This window comes from Choloepus didactylus, chromosome 4 (genome assembly GCF_015220235.1).
Source record: "Choloepus didactylus isolate mChoDid1 chromosome 4, mChoDid1.pri, whole genome shotgun sequence".
Classification (NCBI taxonomy): Eukaryota; Metazoa; Chordata; class Mammalia; order Pilosa; family Megalonychidae; genus Choloepus; species Choloepus didactylus.
This window is the reverse complement of record NC_051310.1, coordinates 124,993,464-125,014,107: the sequence shown is the minus strand read 5'-3', so window position 1 is coordinate 125,014,107 and position 20,644 is coordinate 124,993,464. Positions and strand designations below refer to the sequence as shown.

Here is a 20,644-nt window from a genome sequence, read left to right as displayed (position 1 = left end):
AAACACCCTGAATGGGAATGAGCTTGGCACTTCCAAGGCACAGAAAGGAAGTGGGTGAGGCTGGAGGACAGAGAGGCACAGGGATGAGCTGCTGGGAGGGGGGCCAGCAGATCCAGATCAGGCAAACTCTACAGACTGCGGTTACGCACTGGGATCTTAGACTTATGCAACAGGAAATTGGGGAATTTTAAACAGAAGAGGGATACGATCTGATTTACATTTTTTTAAAGATCACAGGCTTTGAGGCAAGAATGGGTTATGGGCAGGGGTGGGAGAGTGAGGATGGGGGTTAAGAATGGAAACAGAAAAGCAACACTTGGGATGAAACAATGGTGCCCTAACTGCAGCTGGCACAGAGCAGGAGCTCAGATATTTCCGGGCTGCTTTAACATAGGTGAGAATCATACTTGTTTCACTTCCTGTGATATTTCAGAAGGATTCAAGGATGAGACCCTGGGTGTTAGAAAAGTGCCATCTGAAAATCACTTCTTTTGAACAACAAAACAACAAAATTTTGTCACATCTCTTAGTCTTGGTTATAGTCAAGAAATATTAGCATGTGGGGGCATAAAAAGAGCACAAAAGGGAATCAGCAGACCTGTCTTTTAGAACCTTCTCTGCCATCAGACCTTGGGCACGGCTCTGAACCTCTGAGATGGGAGGGGAGGCTGAGCTACATGGTTTCTAAGGTCCCTTCCAGCTCTTAAATCACACGATTCTGTAAGTGTAACAAATGAGGTTTCTTTTATCTGGGTGGCAAAAAATGGGCTGATGACTCAGGTTGGGGTTTTTTGTTGTTGACTTCTAATCTCCAAGAGAGCCACTAGTTAAGCAGGAAACAAGGGTATTAATAAAGTAAATACCCAGTCTTACCATTTCCTTGGATAATCCTGGTGTCAGAGTCCCCTCTGGCACAAGGGTATTGTGAGAAGCTGGAAATTTGGGAAATGGATGCTCCTAGTTAGCTACAAGCTCATCATGCAGAGGCACTGAGAGCATGGAGCCCTGAGGAATTTAGGGACCAGCCCCTCAGCAACAACACTCTGGTCTTTCTGGCAGGCGTCTGCTCATGTGGACTCACACAGCAGACAACCACTGCAGACCCGGCTCTCACTTCCTGTGGCAGGCTGTCCCCACAGGGCCCAGTGCTCTCATATGGCCAACCTGGGATGCCACAAGGACCTCACTCTCATGTGATCCCTGAGGGCAGTGGTGGAGTTTGGCTTAGAAAATCTGACAGCAGACAGCATGTATAACTCAAGAAACTGCAGGCCAAAGTTCAATGAGTTCTCTAATGTGGGATTTCTCTGCCTCAGCACTATTGACATTTGGGCAATTCTTTGTTATTGGGAACTGTTCTTGCATTGTAGACTGTTTAGTAGCATCCCTGGCCCTTGTCCACCAAATGCCACTAGTCTCTAGTTATGATGTCTCAAGGCTAAAATGTCTACAGACATTGCTAAATGTCCCCTGGGGGGCAAAACTGCCACCAATTGAGAACCACCGGTGTAATATCACATAGTTAATTATCAGCGATATGAAGACTAAAAACCAGTGTACTGATTCCCAGCTGTATTCGTTCTCTTCACATTCAAGCAGGAGCTCTAGAACACAGGGGTGAGTCACTCTCTGAGGAAATACCACAACCCACTCCGTGGCCCTCGGTGCCTAGGGGGAGGGGGCAGCAGAATTAGCCTTGTCCCTAATGAGAAGCCGAGCCAAGGACAGCCCGCAGCTTGATTTGGCCACATTTGGTCTCCAGTATCTGACTGGAAAAACAATACCTTATCTTTTCAAGGGCTGCCAGGCCTCTGCACTCATTCTTGGGGTCACTCCTTTGCAGTGGTGAGATTCATTACAAAAATTAATCACACAGAGCAAGAAACAAAGAAATCCTGACCACAGTCATGGATTATATTTAAAAATTCTGAAGTGTCTCAAATGAAGATTTAAGTCATGATCTCTTTCTGTATGTCTCATCTTCCCCCCATATAAAGGCTAGAACAGCAAGAATAAAAATACATTACCTTCATGTTTAACTAGCTGATTGAGATATTGATTTTGTTTTTAAGACTACAAATACCAAGGAGGTAAGAATACAGCTACACCCAGAGAGGACTTCACCAGTCCCCCATGTGGTGGGATCACACTCTGAGGGCAGGGGAGATGAACCACAGTAATAAGAAAAACATATCCTTCAGTCTCTTGGCAACCAATTTTATTATTATGCTTTGACCTGGCAGACGGTGAGGCTTTAATGAATTAACCAACAAAGCTACGAAAAAACAAGATTGGTGGCTCTGAAATATGGTATTCCGGTTGGCAGTTAGAGGAAGCACATTCATTTTCAATCCTGCTTTCTTAAATAGGTACAAATACTTTTTAAAAAATAATAAAACAAACCAGTGTTTAAAAACGATGCATCTCTAAAGGGCAAGTCACACGTCGCTATCTACCTATACTGCTTCTTGTCATATAGCTTCCGTATTTATTCTACCAAAATTCAAAGGGATGAGTAGACCAATCAAGGGAAGCAAACCTTCCATAAGACAAAAGTTGGTTGTTGTGGAATTACCTTTGGAAAGTCCACCTTAATCAATGCATCTTACAATAAAAAACTCAAAAGGGACAAAAACATTAACAAGACCTTAAAAGGAATAAAAACACATTGAGCTACAGGCTTTCTGGCATCATTACAGGGAACACCACCAATTAGTGGCTTTCAACAGTCATGTGGCTCTCAGAGAAAAGTCAAGGGTGTCTCATGAGAAAGGCTTTGGGGGCACACGTTGGATCTGGGGACTGGAAGAACAGTGTGATAAGGAGTGATCAGGCGTGGATGACAACAGAAGTGACCAAGGGCCAACGCTAGAACATAAGCACCTTATACACGGTATCTAAAGAAAGAGGTCATGCAGCAGGCCAACCTCAGGACCCAGAGTCCCAGTTCTGGCTCTGCCACAATCTCTGTGTGACCTTGACGAAGTGACTTAACCTCCCTGGATGTGAATTTCCTTAACTCTACAGGACTAGAGTAAAACTAAATGTTCTCTAACTTCCTTCTAGTCCCAACACTCCTTGAGTTTACAAATCCTCTCCTTTCTGAAGACAGATACATGTACAGTCAACAGAATGAGCCAAACCTCAGTCATTCTTTGAACATTATCACGATCAATGCATTTCCTGTGCATATCATGACCTCCAACTAGGGTTGTCAGTTAAAATGCAGGATGTCCAGTTAAATTTGCATTTCAGATAAACAACAAATACTTTTTATGCATAAATATGTCCTAAATATGGCATAATTTTCTTAGTATAAGTATATCCCAAATATTGCTTGGGACATACTTATAGTTTAAAAGTATTTGTTGATTATCTGTCATTTAAATTAAACTTTTTTTTTTATTTGCTAGATCTGGCAACACTACTTCCAACCCTACATCAACAGTTCAATTTTAAGAGTCAAAAATCTGATCTCATACACTTGGGCAGTTCCAAGAACAGTTGAGACATTAAATGGGAGACTTTCTCAAGGGAGGCACCAAAAAAGAAAAACCAGGAAAGGAGGAACAAAACTTTCAAGACTTCCTTACTAAGTGGGGCACCTAATTTTACTTGACAGTAAATAAAATATGGGTTTACTAGACCTCAGTCATACAAGAAAAAGGATGTGATGTGTCTATCCAAGTATCCAAGTACTGCTTGGCCAGACAGGGAGACAAAGCAAGCTGGATGCTCACTACTACAAACACCTCGCCCTATTCAAAGTTAATTAAAAATCCTTTATCTCTGCCTCCAATTCAGTGCTTATGTCTGCTCCCATGGTAATCAGCTTAAGAGAAACCAGATCATAAACTCAGACTTCCTGACCAAGAATCAGAGGAATAAATATGGTACAAGCAAAACCTGCACTGGGCATAAAAAGCAAAGGCTGTGGAAGAGAAAAATCATTCCCTTCAGAATCCAATCTTGTTTTAAAAACAAGAAAATTTTGCTTCTTAGGACTTCTGATTTTTAACTTTCAAGCCCTGTTTTGTTTTCCAGGAAACCTACTACACTTTATTTTATACACACACACACACACACACACACGTATATATATACACACACATATATATGTATATATATATAAACTCATTCATACAAATAATTCTTTTCATATTTTGCAGTGAATATATGGATAGAGCATATTCCAACATAAGCCTAAGTAACAATAGAAGGCTGATTCAATTTTAAAAGTAACAAAGAAAGTTAATTACCACATTCTATAGGACAATAAATTCCATTCTCACAGGGAAAAAACAGCAGGAAACTTCACTCACCTGTAGCCAGTACGGCTCTATCATCAACAGTAGGATGATGTGAACTATAACAAGATACTTGCAGCTATTGGCTAGGACAAATAAACTTATGGGCTAATGATGAAAATAAATCCAGGTTAATCTATTAATTTATTGATATGTTCAGCAGGAGTTTATTGAACACATATGTTGTCTAAGATAACTTGCAAGACAATAAAAAATAACTTGAAGTCATATTCTGCCTTCAGCATGTTAAAATCTAGTCATGGAAATAAGGCAAACATACACGTAATTGTTTTACTGTCTAAAGTAGTTATCTAATTAGATGCCAAAATGAGACTCAAGAGTTGGTAATTTCTATTAGAAGCCAGAGAAAGATTAATTCACTGTAGTACAAATTATTCGTCAAGAAATGAATTTCCATTTCCTTGAATTTCCAAGGAATTTCACTCTCTCCCAAGTTTAGCACAAGAGCCCACAGTACTGGAGACACTACTGCCTGGCCCTGTCCAGTCTGCCCAGGCTGCAGAGCAGAGGGCTCCCCTCTGCCACTGCAGGAAGGACCAAAATGCCCTCAACTTTCTACTTATTTGATTTTTCCCTTTCTAAGGAAAGTAAGACTATTAGCATGGGAGAAATAGGAGGATAGAAGAAGAGAAACTTAGGAGTTTATCTTGGTTTATCTGTGACCATTTCTCTCAGGGTGGGAAAGAATAGTGATACAGAAATAGCTTTCCATTGCCTTTCATTCATCTACACATATCTGTTATGTGCTTACTATGTGCCTGAAATTATTCTAAGTGCTAGAGAAACCACAGTGAATAAGACAAATTACTGGCCCTCATGGAACTTTTGTTCTAGCAGCAGGAGACAAATAGTATCTGCTCTATGTATCTATTTATTTATCTATCTGTCTTTCTATCTATCTATGTGTTGCATGACAGTTAGTATTATAAATACTTCTGAATACTCTTTCTAGACCTTTACCCTTCTCTTCCCCTTCTGGGACACCAATGAGTCTTAAATTTGGACGTTTTATTTTATCTATCGTATTCCTGAGATCCATTTAGATTTTTTTATTTTTCCCCATTCTTTCTTTTGTTCTTTCATTTTCCGTTCTGTGGTCGTCAAGGACGCTGAGTCGTTGTTCAACTTCCTCTAATCTTGTGTTATGAGTATCCAGAGTCTTTTTAATTTGGCCAACAGTTTATAAATACTCTCAAGAGAAATAAGGCAAAGTAAGAGAGGCAGAAAGTGATGGGAGAGGTAAGAGATGATATTTAGATAGGGTGGTTAGAGTGGGGGACTCTCTCAAGAAATGACTTTTGACCTGAATGAAGTGAATGTGAAAGCCAAGCACACATTTAGGGGAAGAACATTTCAGGCAGAGGGGACAACAAGTGCAGAGTCCCAAGGTGGGTGCACACCCTAGAACAGCAAGGAAGCCAGTGTGACTGGAAGAGAGTAAACAAAGGGAAGAGTGATAGATGAAGTCAGAGGTAGCCACACACCCTGTAAGGGCCTTGGAGGTGACAATGATGACTTTGCTTTTGATTCTGAGATAAAAAGCCATTGGAGACCTTGTTCTTAGGAAATGTACATGTCAGTTCTTAGGAAATGTACATGTCAGTATTAAGTGTTCAAGGAGCATGATGTAAACAACCTACACTCAAAGGCTTAGAAAATAGATAGATGGATATATGGATAGATAAAGATAATGATAGAGAGATAGATAGATAGATAGATAGATAGATAGATAGATAGATAGATAGATAGACAGACATATGGATAGAATGATAGAGCAACGCCAATGTGCAAAATGTTAAAAGCTAGTGGGTATGGGTCTCTGGGTGGGAAGTATGTCGGAGTTCTCTGTATGGGTTTTGTACTATTTTTGCCACTGTCCTGTGAGTTTGAAAATATTTCAGAATAAAAAGATTTTTAAAAGCTATTGGAGAGTTTCGAGCAGAGCAGTGAATGACATGATTGACCTAAGTTTTAAAAGTATCACTCTAGCTGTTAACTATAGAGTGGTGAGGATGGGAGCAGGGAGGTCATTTAGGAGGCTTTTGTAGAAAGCAGGTGATAGAGATGATAAGGACTTGATAAAAGCAGTGGAGATGGTGAGAAATGGTTATATTCTAGATATATTCTTAAGGTAGAATCATTGGGATTTTCTGAGGGATTACATGAAGGGTATAAGAGAAAGTAGAGAATCAAGGATGATTCCAGGGTTTTTAGACTGAGCTACAATGAAGTTGCCATTACTGGAGAAGCAGGTTTGAGAGGGGAAAGTCAAATCTGGTTCCTAAAAACTGTAGCCCACTTCAAAACCTCTACATCTATTCTAAAGCCAAGATGACAGAAATTGAAAAGTCGACCCTAAAATTTATGTAGCAATTCAAGGGACCCAAAAATAGAAAAAACAATCCTGAAAAAGAAGAATAAAGTTGGAGAGCTCACACTTCCCACTTTCAAAACTTACTACAAAGCTACAGCAATCAAAATAGTATGGTACTGGCATAAAGACAGACATATAGATCAATAGAATCAGAACCAAGAGTCCAGAAATAAGCCCTCACATTTACAATTAACTGATTTTTTACAAGGGTGCCAAGACCCTCAATGGGGAAAAAAAAAACCTTTTCAACAAAATGATGCTGGGACAACTATACATCCCCATGCAAAAGAATGAAGTTGAACCTTTACCTCACATATAAAAAATTAACTCAAAATGGATCAAAGACCTAAATGTAAGAGCCAAAAGTATAAAACTATTAAAAAAAAACATAGATATAAGTTTTCATGTCCTTGGATTAGGTAATGGTTTCTCAGATATGATGCCAAAAGCACAAGCAACAAAAGAAAAAAATAGGTAAACTGAACTTCATCAAAATTAAAAAACCAAGGCATGCCACAGAAATTGAAAGAGAAAGAAAGAAAGAAAGAAAGAAAATATGAAAATATAGAAACTATTTCTGTATAGAAATATAGGAAGAATGACCCTCAGTCACCTCAGCATTATATTAATAACATTGCTTCATTTCTAACCATCTGCAGAAACCCTGTTTTCCAGACTGTTATGGACAATTTCGACGTCTTTTTTCCCTAAAGCAAGTTCCTAGGGGGTCTAAAAAGAAGGAACAGGAGCAGGGGAGTACCAACAAGATAAATTAGTAATAATTACAGAAAACTTACAGGCATAATGCTTCACTCTCCACCCCACCCCCTAGAACATCTGGCTGACCAGCAACCATTAGGGAAAAACAACTGATCGCTAATGCCAGGTAAGGAAGAGGACCCCGTGGCAGAAGATTCAGAGACCAGGTGGCCCAACTGGCCAGCAGGAGACAGAAGGAGGGAAGGCTAAGTCAGGGACTCACAAGATTTCCTTCACTTCAGGACTGACTCTGCTTAATCAGTGATCTATTAGGACAGACAAAGCTTTGGCAATAGTTACCGAAACCTGTCATCACAACGGCCCTACCACCAGGCAAGACCTGAGGACCTGGCTGCCTGCCTGCCTGGTAGGGTTTTCTGTCTGATAGAAAAAGGAAGACCCCACTACCCACCCCACTCCACCTAGTTTGCAGTCCAGACCCTTACCAGCAAGGCCGTAAAGACCCATAAAGACGTTAAAAAAAAAAAGTAGAAAGGGCGAGGGAGTGGGTGGAAAGGAGGGAGGACAAAAAGAAGACAACAGTGGAGAGGTGTGGGGCCTTCTTTTTCTCCACCAGTGAAGTATCCTTACTCTTTGAGGAGGTCCCCTGCACCTGGATGCCTACCCCAAGGTGACCTCAGACCCCGGCGCGACCTCGTGCTGCACCGGATCCGACCCTCGCCCCAGCTGATCCATTGCCCCAGCTGCTGTCATCTGGGGGCTGTTCTGAGGGCCTGGGATACGCAAAACAACTTTTCTGGAGAGATCAGACGCCCAGAGGTGGAGAGAAACCAGCTGCAGACACGCGCCCCAACCCAGGGCCCCACCTGCCACTTGCCGGCCACCTTCTTAGCTCTCCGGGATGAACTGGGACCGGCTTTGGCACCCGGGGCCGGAGTGCGCCTCCCCCTGCTCCGGCAGCTGCCCGCCCTCACCTGGTTCGGCCCGGCTGTTCCCACCACCGCTCTCTCGCCCCGCGCGCCGTGTCCACCCGCTGCCGGCCTTTTGGGTCCTTGGCGGTATTTTCCGTCTGGCCCCACATCACTTCCCGTAGAGGAGAGCGAGGTGGGGCGGGACCTCCTCTCTTCCTCCACCTCCCGCTTCCTCCTGTCACCTCGGAGAGCACCCGCCGCCCGATTCTGGGGGCGGGAGTGAGGGACTCAGGGCCGCCTGGGGGGGAGGTCGGGGGGCGCTTTGCGGGCGCCTGTCTCACGCGCCGCTCCCAGGCGGGCGGTACCTGCGGACGGAGCCGGGGAAAGACCCTACCTCGGGGTTCTCTCGTAAGCCCCAAAAGGGCCCTGCTCGTCGTACTTGTCCCAAGTCAGGTCTCCGCTGTCCTTTTCTGGAAGGTGCGAAAGGTTAGCCGTGGACAGGGTTGTTTTCGTTTTGAGACACGGGGGTGACATTTACAAACTGCTCCAGGATCGTTGCGCTGCGAGGTATGGTTTGGTGACTCTCGCCAAATCTCCTTCCCCGAAAGCAATTTTCTAAAGGTGTTTTCCAGGGCATCAGATCGGTGACGCCGCGGTAGTAGCCAGATGCGCTGAACCGCTGCAAATCGGCCCCTGGTCGCCGGCTCCGGAGGCCCAGGGGGTTCCAGCCCAGGGCGCCCCCTGGCCCAGCTGGGCGGGGACCGGATCAGCGCTGAGCGCCTGGCTCTGCCACGGTCCATCCGGCTCTTCCAGCTTCTCACTCGGGTCAGCCTGGGCATGGCTTTCCCGAAGTGAGGAGAAAGCGCTGAGATTCTTGAAAGTGACTATATATATGTAATTCTGGGAGGAAATAAACGATATCTCTGCTTGCACGGTCTAATTCGGATTATTAAAGAAATCACACTAAGTTTCTAAGAACGCATTAGACCAAGTCGTTAAAACACCGCAGCTGTCAGGAGAAATCTGCGCGCCTTTGCTGCCACCCAGCGGTTTCTTCTCTCAGCGCAGACGATTTTTTTTGCAGGCCTGCAGGGCCCGCTGCGGCTGTGAAGCAAATTCAAGCCATCAGGTTCCCAGCTGAAGGCAGCCCAGAGCTCTGAATAGTAGTCTTAGGGCCTACCCTGTGGCTTCTCAGGCAAAGAACCTCTGAACCAAATAATTCCACATCTAGGTGAAGCAAAATGGTTGGAAGTACTAGTCTAGTTTCTGTTACCCTCTGTTCCATCTCATTGTTCTGTGTCTACTTCCACCACAAATTCCATCTGCCTCAGGACCTCCTATCTAACTCCATCGTCCTTCAGTCTATAGCTACTCACAGTTTGCATGATAATAGTTAGTTTCTCATACATGTGTCCAATTTACAAAATCACAAAAAGGATGAACAATATGAAATTGCCAAATAGTGGAATGATCATGGGGTTAGCAAAAACAGGATTCATCATAGAGTGATGGTTTCAAGGGCTATTCCTTATATGAGAGAAAGATCACCAGGTGGGTTAAGAAAGGAAAAGTAGCACCATATTTATGTCTATAGGAACATTCTGGGAATCACTGATCAGCTAAGGTCTGAGGAACCAACAATGCAGGAACTGCTAATGGCTGATGAGATATGGGGAAAGGACTCCCTGTGTCGTCTCCCCACCTGGCCAGCGGGGCTTATGACCAGGAGTTTACCAAGCAGGGGATCAGAAAATGGACAGTGGTTCTATGGCCCATTCATTTATTCAACAAGTCAGACCCGTGTTAGGTATTGGGAATGCAATAATGAACAAGGTAAGTAAATTGGCCCTATCCTCAGGGAGCTTGTAGTCATAGAGGAGGAGACCAAAAAGTAGCCAACTCTGGCACAGTGAGATAAGAGCCCTAATAAGAGAAGTCAAAGAGTATAATTGGAACACAGATAAGTGACACCTGATCAAGACTTCCCAGAAAAGGTAGTATCTAAATTAAGAAGGATGAATAGGGTAGGAAGATGAGGGAGAAGAGAATTTGAGGAATAGAGAGCAGAGGAATGGCTTGGAGGCAAGTGAGAGCATGAGATACTGGAGCAACTGAAAAAAGTTCTGAGACGCTGAAATATTGAGTGGAAGGAAGCAGTCACAGACAAACCAAGAGAAATAAATGGCTGAATTATGAAGATCCCTGGAATAATAATAATGATAATAGCTAACATTTACTGGTTATTTACTATAAGTCAGCCAATATGGCTAAGAACTTTACATGCATCCCTCATTTATGTCTCACAACTGCCCTTTGAAGTAGGTACCATTCTTGGCCTTACATTACAGATGAGGAAACTGAGTCTATGAAGGAGTTTCCATTCTTGTCCTTATATTAGAGATGAGGAAACTGAGTCTTACAGTGATTAAGCAACAAGACCAAGGTCATACAGCTAATAAGTAGCAGAGCCAGGACTTGAGCAAGCCATTTTCTCAATAGCTATTTACAATAATAGCATCAAAAGAATAAAATAACTAGGAATAAATTTAGCCAAGGAAATACAAGATTTATACAAAGAAAACTACAAAACACTGCTGAAAGAAATTAAAGAAGACCAAAATAAATGGAAAGATATCCCATGTTCATGAGTTGGAAGACTTCATATTGTAAAGATGGCACTGCTTCCCAAAGCGATCTACAGATTCAACATAATCACTGAAAAATCCCAATGGCCTTTTTAGCAGAAACGGAAAACCAATCCTCAAATTCAAATGGAAAGTCAAACTACCCTGAAGCCAAAACAATCTTGAAAAAGAAGATCAAAGTTAGAGGACTCTCAATTCCCAATTTCAAAGCTTACTACAAAGTTACAGTAATTGAAAATAGTGTGGAATAAAGATAGACATATGGATCAATGGAATAGAATTGAGAGTCCAGAAATGAACCCATACATCTATGATCCATTCATTTTTTAATGTAATTTTATTGAAATATAGTCACACACCACACGATTCTCAATTCATTTTTGGTAAGCATACCAAGACCATTCAATGGGGTAAAGAAGAGTCTCTTTAAAAAATGGTGCTAGGAGAACTAACATCCATAAGCAAAAAAAATGAAGTTGAACTCTTACCTCACACAAATACAAAATTAACTCAATATGGATCTAAATAAAAGAGCTAAAACTCTTAGAGCAAAACATAGGGGTAAATCTTCATGAACCAGGTTTTGGCAGTGATTCCTAAGAAATGATACCAAAAGCACAAGCAACCCCCCAAAATATAGATAAATTCATCAAAATTAAAAATTTTGTGCACCAAAGGGCATGATCAAGATAGTGAAAGCAGTACTACATAATGAGACGAAATATTTGCAAATCATATATCCGTTAAGGGTCTAGTATCCAGAATATAGAAAGAATTTCTACAATTCAACAAGAAAACAAACAACCCAATTAAAACATGGACAAAAGGCTTAAATAGACATATCTCCAAAGAAGACATGTAAATGGCCAACAAGCACATGAAAAGATGTCCAGCATCATTAGTCATTGGGGAAATACGAATCAAAACTACAATGAGGTACTACTCCACATCTACCAGGTTGGTCACAATATTTTTTAAAAAGGAAAATAACAAGTGTTGACAAGGATGTAGAGAAATTGGAACACTTGTACATTGTTGGTGGGAATGTAAAATGGTGCAGCCACTGTGGAAAACAGTTTGGTGTTTCCTCAAAAAATCAAACATAGAATTACTGTATGACTCAGAAATTTCACTCCTAAGTATATGGCCCCAAAAATTGAAAACAGGAACCCGCCCCCCCAAAAAAGAGAGAGACAGAAAGAAAACTTGTACATAAATGTTCATAGCTACACTATTCACAACAGCAAAAAAGGTGGAAACATCCCAAATGTCCATCATCTGAAGAACAGATAGACAGAATGTGGTATATCCATAAAATAGAATATTATTCAGCCATACAAAGGAATGAAGTTCTGATATGTGCTACAACATAGATGAACCCAAAGAATATTATGCTATGAAATAAGCCAGAACAAAACTCATATATTATATGATTCCATTTATATGAATCATCCAGAACCAGTAAATCTATAGAGACAGAAGGCAGACAAGTGTTTGCCAGGGGATAGGGAATGACTCTTAATTGCTATAGAGTTTCCTTTTGGGATGACGAAAGTGGCTTGAGACTAGATAGAGATGTTTGCACAACATTGTGAATGTACTAAATGCTATAGGATTGTACATTATAAAATGGTTAATGGTTAATCTTATGTTATACAAATGTTGCCTCAATTAAACAAACAAAAAGAAACCAAGACTCCTTGGCTAATTCAAGGACTTGGGCTGGAAAAGAAAAAGATGAGCCAGAAAGTAAAGGAGTGCTTGAAGAATAATAGGGATGTGTCAAAAAGGCACAGGAGCCAGCTTGAAGGGGTTCTCATGGGCCAAATCTGGAAACATTTGGACATCAAAGTAAATCAGGGCCAGCTTCGTGGGCCTGCAACCAGTGGCATTACACAGGACCCCACACTCAGAAAGACTCTGCACTTGGGATTTACTGCTCTGCAGTCACTGTCTTGAAATTCTTTCAATTTGAGTTTGGCAGGTGAAGTCCGATGAGACAACAGCGCATGCTGGGGGCTTGGAACATCAACTCATATATGATTTTGACTCCTGTTGCTGCCCACTTCTTACCCCCTGGGTCCCTGGACCCCATCCAACTTTGCACATGCACATGTGCACACACACACCCTTGTCCTTGCTCTGGGGCAGCTACTAGGTCATCTCTGCTGGGGGAGGCCCACTTTTGCCATCAACTCCCATGTTGGTAGTACCCTGGATTTGGGCTCAGGAGGGGTCAGGGTTGGGCATACACCCCAAGACATTGTTCCTGCTCTGGCACAGCGCCATGGCACTTTAAGCAGGCCATGTGGCAGGAGCCTCTTCCACCCCCATCCAGGTACAAAAGCATCCACTGTGGAGTTTGCAGTCCCTTGGGGGTGCCCGTTCACTGTGGGTTGGGGTGGTGGGCCAATAGACTGACTTCCTCATCCATGTCCAGGGCCCTGCATATTCATTTTGCACAGGGCCCAATAAATCATGTAACCAGCCCTGATGAATGTAATGGATTGTACCCCATGGAACAACATAGAAATCCATGAGTCATACTGACACATCATTTATGCAGTATTCCTACCAAAAATGCATAACGTGAATCTATCTATTCATGAAGAAGCATCAAACAAACCCAAATTAAGGGACATTCTACAAAACAACAGGAAGGTAGTCTTCAAAAATGTCCAGGTTGAGAAAGGCAATGATGGAGGAACTGCTCCAGAATAAATGAAACTAAAGAGACATGACAACCAAAAATAACTAAATTCAAATGTGATTCTGAATTAGAATCACAGAAAAAAAATTGTCTTTAGTCCAAAAGGACATTAATGGAACTTGGCAGAATTTGGGTAAAGTCTGAGATTAGATAATATTTTATCAGTCTAATTTCCTGATTTTGATAATTATACTGTAATTATGATAGAGAATATCCTTGTTTTTAGGAATTACACACTGAAATATTTAAGGGCAAAAGGGGATCATGTGTGCAATTTACTCCCAAATGGTAAAGAAAAACAATTCATATGTTTGTGTGTAAATACACTCATACATGCACACCTACATACATACATACATACATACATGTATATAGAGACAGGGCGAGACAGAGATTAAAGCAAATGTGGTACAAGGTTAATATTTGGGGAATCTGGATGACAGGTATAAGGGAATTCTTTGCACAATTTTTGCACCTTTTCTCTAAGTCTGAAATTATTTCAAAATAATAGTAAAACAGACACGCAACTTTTTCAAGTCTCTTGAGAAAGTCCCAAAGCATCAAGCACTAGTCACCTACATAAGGGCCCACTTGAAAATACATCATTGGATTGACTTTCCCTCCTTCACTCTTTTACATCCCCATTCCCACCCTCCTGATTTTAGTGTCTGTGTTGGTTATTAATTTATTGCTTCTCAGTCCAAAACCTCCCTTTGTTGCCCTATTTGTGATACTGGAGCAATGACTCTGCAAACTACATTTCTCTTGTCAGCTGGCTAATAGGGAGTATGGAATGGGACAGCAAAACCGGAAGCGGAAGGAGCAGCTTTTGATTCTTCGAGTGTTTTTAGTTTTCGACATGGCAGTAGGGAGTTTGACACATGCCGTAAGGACCATTCACCACAGTGCAGGCCCTTGCAGTTCTGCTGTAGGTGCTCCTAGGCAGTTTCTTTTTTCTCCCAGAGGCAGGCAGCCTGTTTCTGCTGCGGTCATGTCCTCTACTTTTAGACCTCTATCTCAGCCTTGCAGGGCCCTTCTCTAAGTTTCTAAGTCCCTTTCTTGTTCACATTTCCCTCAGTGCTAGGGGTAATAGCTGCTTTCTGCAGTTGCTTCATTTGCTACTCTTTCAAGTTGTCTTTTATCCCTTTTAGTAGTTACTACCTTTCACCTAGATAACAATTCCTTGTATTAATTAACCCTGTGACAATTACTGGTGCAATTTGTATTTCCTGACTGGACCCTGACTGCTATGGGATCACATTCCCAAATAAACCATCTATCCATAAGCCTTTGTCTTGAGTTTTGCTTTTGAAGGAACCAAGGCCAAGACAATTGGTATTGTAAGAGGTATTAGATAGCAGACCTGCAGGATAGAATTCTGAAGTCTAATCACTCACTGTTAGCACTAAGGACCCCACTAGTTGGTGGTAAGTGATGATAATCTTAGCAGACAGCAGCATCACAATTTCTAAGCCTCTCACCAATGGTGAATTGAGATGAGGTGCAAATACAAGGTGAGACATTGGGTTATATAATGTAGCAGCACTCAAATAGTATGGGTACAATGGTTGTAAGGATTACGGAGTAGGCTGCTTTTGTTTACTGCTGTGCACCTTAAAAAAGAAACTGTCAGTCAATTGTCAACTCAGGAAATGTCTCTAAGGTAGCACTTAATGTAGCTGCAGAGGAAACTGCTGAAAATCAAGTCCAGGGTCTAAATTCAAGGGTGGCAAGTTGAAAAGGAGATTGACTGAAAAATCACTTGACAGATCTCATAAGTGTAACTCAGAGTCTAATAAGAAAAGAAGGACCCTGAAATGTGGAATGCAGAAACTTCAGTGAATGAACCTATCTTTTTTTTTAGATTTATCTAAGAACATCTAAGATATCTCTTTTAATTTTCTTTTCTCTTCTTGTAATGCACCAAGGATTTTCCACTAGTATTTAGATGGATGCTTTGCCATCCTGCAAAATTCTCAAAACCTTTGGTACAATATTTCTAGTCAATAAAGCTAGTCTACCATGATAATGTACCATTGCATCACTCTTTAAGTGATTCAATTAAAATGGTTTTCAACTACTTGACTATTCAGAATGAACCTATCTTAAACCCCATAGTTCTCTGAACCCTCCAGTTTGGCAGTTGCCCACATCCCTTTTGCTATAGGAGAGCAACTTCTCTTTGCCTGTAAAGACTACGTGTTAGTCAGATGCCTCATAAATTTCAGTGAAAATTGACGCTCCTCAAGATCCACACCTGCCATCCTTTATGGGCTCCAGACTGATAATCATCTTCAGGCTGAGCAGGGTAAGTATAGTCCCTGTTCTTAGATAAAATAGCTTATACACTAAAGGAATTAAAGTACCTAACTAATAAATATGAACCAGCAGGAACCAGGGGAATGCATGCAAGCATGGATTTTGAGGGTATAGGATCAGAGAGTGGGGAGAGACTATAAAGCTGGTGTTCTAGTTTGCTAATGCTGCCAGAACGCAAAACACCAGAAATGGATTGGCTTTTCTAAAAGGGGGTTTATCTGGTCACACAGTTACAGTCTTAAGGCTACAAAGTGTCCAAGGTGACGACGCATCAACAATCGGGTACTTTCACTGGAGGATGGCCAATGGTGTCCAGTAAACCTCTGCTAGCTGGGAAGGCACGTGGCTGGTGCCAGCTACAAAGTTCTGGGTTCAAAATGGCTCTCTCCCAGGATGTTCCTCTCTAGACTGCAGCTCCTCAAAAATGTCACTCTCAGTTGCTCCTGGGGTACCTGTCCTCTCTTAGCTTCTCTGGTACAAAAGTCTCTTTTCAATGGCCATCTTCAAAATGTGTCTTATCTGTGCTACTCTCTCAGCTTCTGTGCATTGTTCAAAGTGTCCTTCTTGGCTGTAGCTCTTCTTCAAAATGTCACTTTCAGTTGCTCTTCAAAATGTCACTCACAGCTGCACTGAGTTCCTTCTGTTTGTCAGCTCATTTATATGGCTTCAGTGATTTAATTTAGACCCACCCTGAATGGGTGGGGTAACACCTCCATGGAAATTATCCAATCAGAGTCATCCCCCACAGTCAGGTGGGGCGCATCTCCATCGAAACACTCGAAGAATTACAATCTAATCAACACTGATATGTCTGCCCACACAAGATTACATCAAAGATAATGACATTTTGGGGGACATGATACATTCAAGCTGGCACATTCCACCCCCTGGATCCCAAAATGACATAATCTTTCCATATGCAAAATACATTCATCCCACAACAATATCACAGAAACTTAAATCATTTCAGTAACAATAGTTAAGTACAAGAACCCATCAAAATCAATTATGGGCGTGGTCAGTCCTAAGGCATAATTTTCCTTTAGCTGTGGATCTGTGAACTTAGAACAAGTTATGTGCTTCCAATATACAAAGGAGGGAAATTCATAGGATAAACATTCCCATTTCCATAAGGAGAAACAGTAAGGAAAGCAGGGTTCACAGGACCAAAACAGTTCCTAAAACCCGCAGGACAAACTCCATTAGATTTCAAAGTCTGAGAGTCATTTACAGAATGACGTTGCATCCTTGGGGCTTGAGAGGGCGGGAGTCTAACCCTTCCTAAGGGCCTTTGAGGCAGCCCTTTCCTCCCCAAACACTGGGGTGAGTGTTCCAACATATCCACACATTGGGGAGACCACCTCCTCAGCCCCATCCTCCTCAAACATTGGGGCAGCACCTGGATTCTCTTCCATCTCTGGGGCACACGCTCAACCCCTTCAGAACAGTGGGGTAGTGGCCAGGCTCTCCCCAGTTCTCTGGGAATGTGCTCCACCCTCTTTAAGGTCTGAGGTGCAACACCTTTCCTGCAAATTGAGGTGGAAGGCCCATCCTTGATCTCTGGGGCAAACTCACCCTTTCCATGCATGTGGGCCACTCCACTCTCCCAGCCCGAGACCACTTGACTCCAGACCTTAACCGCCATGGCTCTGTCTTTGAAGAAATTTTTCCTTCAATTTGTTCCTTGTCTGTCTCCTCCAGTCCAGACTGGTAGTGGCTCTGTCTGTAAAGATCTCGCAAAAATTCTGTTGGCTTCGCATGAAGCTCATTGGGCTCAAAGTAGTCAGATGATAGGATTTTCCACAAATCCTTTCTGCTTAACTCCTTCTCCAATCTTGGGTTGTACTGAAATAGCAGCTGGGTTCCATGCTTGATTACATCCTCACATTGGGCGGTAGCTTCTGGGGTTTCACTTCCTGGAAGCCCACGGTTTTTCAGCATATCAATTTCTGGTTTCTTTGAAATCAAGAGTCTATTTCTCAGCTCATCTCTCTCCACTCACATTTTACTATAAGCTGCAAGTAAAAGCCAGGCTGCTAGTTCTATATTTTGCCTGGAGATCTCATCAGCTAAATATTCCAGGTTGTCGCTTTCAAATTCTGCCTTCCATCCAACACCAGGACTCAATTTTGCCAAATTCTCTGCTACTTTAAAACAAGGATCGCCTTTCTTCCAGTTCGCAACAACACATTCATCATTTCTACTCAATGCCTCATCAGAAGTATCTTTAGAGTCCATATTTCCACAGTCTCTTCAAAGCAATTTAGGCCTTTTCTATCAAGTTCCTCACAATTCTTTCAGAATCTCCCCCTTATCCATTTAAAAAACCGTTCCAACATGTTTGGTATTTGCAAACTCAGCAGCACCAGCACCCCACTTCTCTGGTACCAAAATCTGTTCTAGTTTGCTAATGCTGCCGGAATGCAAAACACCAGAAATGGATTGGCTTTTATAAAGGGGATTTATTTGGTTACACAGTTACAGTCTTAAGGCCACAAAGTGTCCAAGGTGATGACGCATCAATAATCGGGTACCTTCACTGGAGGATGGCCAATGCCAGCTGGGAAGGCACGTGGCTGGTGCCAACTCCAAAGTTCTGGGTTCAAAATGGCTCTCTCCCAGGACGTTCCTCTCTAGGCTGCAGTTCCTCAAAAATGTCACTCTCAGTTGCTCCTGGGGCTTCTCTTAGCTCAGTTGCTCTCTTAGCTTCTCTGGAGCAAAAGTCTGCTTTCAACAGCCATCTTCAAAACGTGTCTTATCTGTAACTACTCTCTCAGCTTCTGTGCATTGTTCAAAGTGTCACTCTTGGCTGTAGCTCCTCTTCAAAATGTCACTCTCAGTTGCTCTTCAAAATGTCAGAGTCATTACCCACAGTCAGGTGGGGCGCATCTCCATGGAAACACTCAAAGAATTACAATCTAATCAACACTGATATGTCTGCCCACAGAAGATTACATCAAAGATAATGGCATTTGGGGAGACATAATACATTCAAACAGCTGACAAGGAAAGAATTTGAGGTGAGAGAATTCTCCATTGGGGTTCAATGTCCTGACAAGGACACCTGGATCTAGTCCTTAAAGTTTGGGGGATGGCTCCTCCATTTTGGGCAAGATATTTTACAATAAAAGAGGTGAAGATGCTGAACTCCCACAGCATAGCACTGAGGAGAGGGTTAGAAGATTCAAGAAGGTTGGAAAGTGATAATGGATTTATTATGAAACAGGAAAAATAACCAGCTGATATGTTAAGTGGGAGAGCCCTGATGATACTCTTGGAGGGCACAGGCAACTTTGAAAAGGTAGTCAATGGTGGTTATCCTTTATAGGCTGAGATTGACAGAAGATACTCCTGGAATAGGACTCCCTATTATCACTGGAAATAAAATAATTCCAGAATGGCGATGGCAGGACATAATTACTATAATGGGAAGCAAAGCTGGAATGCAACAAGGGTGTCTTGACCCCCAGGGAATCAAGAGCTAGTGAGGAGAAAACTGATGTCAGTCTCCACAATGGAAAGCACAGTCCCATGATCCAAGTCTAAGTCCACTGAATGAAGGAGGTATATCCACTTAAGGGCTTTTCAACATCACAAGAACATACAATAAACATTGCCCTGCTCCCTCTCCCAAGACACCCAAGGCAATTAACCAAGATAAATTTTTTTTTGGGGGGGGAAGAGGAATGAAAACTCAGACTTTGAGGACTGCTGGATACATGATGGGAGCTGACATTGATATAAGAAGATTCAAAATGCCATCATCATCTTTCAATCAGAGTAGGTACTCAATGAGGTGAAATGATAAATGCAAGTTTGGCCAAAATTAGTCTTATAGGCCCACGCTGCATTTTTTCCCCAGTCCCTGAGTGTCAGAAATATATACTCAGTAGCTGATAGAGACCTCACATTGAACTGTGAAATAAAAACCATTATAGAAGGAAGGACCAACTGAAAGCCAGTGAATCTGCCACCATCCCTGGTCAAGGTAGTAAATTGCAAACATTTTATGCTTGCAGAAATCAATGCTGCCTTCTGAGATTTGAAGGATATAGTGATGGGCATCTCTATATCCCCACTCAATTCACTTCTCTAGGCCCTGCAAAAACCAGACAGATTGTGGAAGAAAATAGTGTGCTACCTCAATTGCAGCTATTATCCTGGATGCAATATCATAGCTGTTGTTTTTATTTTACAGTAGCTTTATTGAGATATAATTCAGACACCATAAAGTTCACCCTTTTAAAGTATATAATACATTTTGTGTAGAGTGGGTTTTAATTATTCATAAAGTTGTACATTAATTACCACTATCTAATTTCAGAACATTGTCATCACACTAAGAAATTCCAGATCAAGATGGTGGAGTGAGATGCTTCAGAGCTCCAGCTCCCATAAAATCTTTGAACAACAAGCAAGAACTGGCAAAAACATCTTTCTCAAATCTCCAGAAAAGTTAAATGATTACAATCAAAGGGGGAGAACTAAATCTAGAAAAAGGCAACTTAAAAGCAGTAACTCTCATGGTGCTCTGGCTAGCCCCTCCCCCATCCTCCCACAGGCTCTGTGCAGAGCCAGCCAATGCTCCCAGTGCAAGTTCCTGGTACCAGTCACAGAGGGAGCAGAATAATCCTCAC

At 42.1% G+C, this 20,644-nt stretch overlaps 1 protein-coding gene across 3 annotated transcripts in view; it reads right to left on the bottom strand.

The window, feature by feature from the left end:
• The window catches only part of RAB27A (RAB27A, member RAS oncogene family), an 87,437-nt gene extending 78,922 nt beyond the window's left edge, over window positions 1-8,515 (bottom strand). The window contains exon 1 of one of the 3 annotated variants that reach the window (XM_037833911.1): window positions 8,397-8,515. The gene's annotated coding sequence lies outside the window, so the exon portion shown is untranslated. Of the gene's footprint in view, window positions 1-8,288 lie in introns of all 3 variants that reach the window. The other 2 variants (XM_037833909.1, XM_037833912.1) reach the window with 2 other exon arrangements.
• Window positions 8,516-20,644: the final 12,129 nt, after the last annotated feature.